The sequence below is a fragment of the Papaver somniferum genome, unplaced genomic scaffold, assembly GCF_003573695.1.
Source record: "Papaver somniferum cultivar HN1 unplaced genomic scaffold, ASM357369v1 unplaced-scaffold_22, whole genome shotgun sequence".
In the NCBI taxonomy this organism is placed as follows: Eukaryota; Viridiplantae; Streptophyta; class Magnoliopsida; order Ranunculales; family Papaveraceae; genus Papaver; species Papaver somniferum.
This window is the reverse complement of record NW_020632152.1, coordinates 3,655,033-3,656,828: the sequence shown is the minus strand read 5'-3', so window position 1 is coordinate 3,656,828 and position 1,796 is coordinate 3,655,033.

The window sequence follows — 1,796 nt, the reverse complement described above, 5'->3', positions numbered from 1 at the left end:
AGCAGTCTTGTTCACAAAGAGACCATTGCACATTGACTCAACCGTTGTTCGGGTGAACACATCTAGACCTTCATACAAAATTTGCACAAGTCTCCATTTTTCATAACCATGATGGGGACATTGGAGCAATAATTCATTGAATCTCTCCAAGTATCTAGCTAGGGTCTCACCCTCTAATTGCACAAAGCTATTCAGACTTTGACGAATTGTCGCAGTCTTGTGATTTGGGAAAAACTTTTTGAAAAACTCCTTGATGAGGTCATCCCAAGACATGATGGATTGAGGTTGTAAAGCATACAGCCAGGCCTTAGCCTTATCTTTAAGGGAGAAAGGAAAAAGCCTCAACTTTAGGATTTCGTCAGACATTTGAGTGAAACGCAGAGTTCCACAAATCTCCTCAAACTCTCTCACGTGATGGTACGGGTTTTCATTTTCTACACCCCTAAAAACTGGAAGCATTTGTATTGTGCTTGATTTCAGCTCATAATGGCCATTGGCTTCGGGTAGCACAATACAAGATGGTTGACTAGTTCTAGTTGGGTACATATAATCCTTGAGTGTACGGGGTTCTCCCATTGTTTCTGATTGATCTGGACTGTCTACCTCAGAACTAAGGATTTCGATTGGATCGTCCGGGTTAATTCTAACGAGTCTGTTTGTTTGGTCTCTGTAGGTCACAATCATGTCCTAGCAGGTACCTCTACTAACATGTTGGTCAGAGCAGTCGGAAACAATTTTTGAACCGCAAAAGGCCCAATATTTTGGTTTAAAATGGGTTTCTTGATGATTTGGTTTTGAATGGGTTTTGGTTTCACAATGGGTTTTGGTTTATAAAATGTAGAGCCCTAAAATATTTTTTTTTTTTTTTTTGTTATAAAGTTGGGAGCCTAATGGAAGGGATATACACCTAAAGTCCAAATTAAAAGACAAGCCCACAAAAGAAAAGAAAAAGAATAATAACAAACAATAAATACAAGCCCATAAAAGAAAAGAAAAAGAGAAAAAAAGAAAATTAAAGATTATTACAGGCCCAAATAGAAAGAAAAAGAAAAATTGAAAATTATTACAAGCCCAAACTTAATACTTAAATACAAGCCCAAATGAATTTAATGAGGCCCAGTTGGGTTATCTCATGGGTTAGGCCTACCTGAATAGCACAGCCCAGCTGTTCGGTTTTAGTTGCAAAAGCCCAGTTGGGCTTGGATCGTCCTACGCGGCTTTGGTTTTTCTGAAGCCCAGTTGGGCTTTGGTCCACTTCTGCGGCTTACGCAGCTTACAGCCCAGATGGGCTTTTGTTCAGTTTCTGCAGCTTCTGCAGCTTTCAGCCCAGTTGGGCTTTTGGTTCAGCAAAGCTGCAAGTGCACCAGCAGCAGCAGGAGCAGCAGCTTGGGAGAGGCTAGCAGCAGCAGCACAAAGCAGCAGCAGGACAAAGTAACAGCAGCAGGAGGAGTAGGTTGGCAGGGAAAGAAAACTGCAGCAGCACAGCAGCTTGGCAGCCCAGTTCAGCAACAGGCTTAGCACAACAGCAGAAAGAGGAGCAGCACCACAGCACAGTTCAGTGAGCAGCAGCAGGAGCAGTTTAGGAGCAACCCACAAGAAAGAAAGATCAATTGCGCCGCAACCGAGTCCCCGGCAGCGGCGCCAAAAACTTGTTGGAGCTAAGAAACGTAGTCCTAAAAATTCTACTGCAAGTGCACAGTGTCGGCAAGCAACACAGGGCAAGCACAGATCAGTTCCACAGGGACAAGGGGGAGCAAGTGTGATCTTTCTTATTGTGACATTAAACAGAACTAATC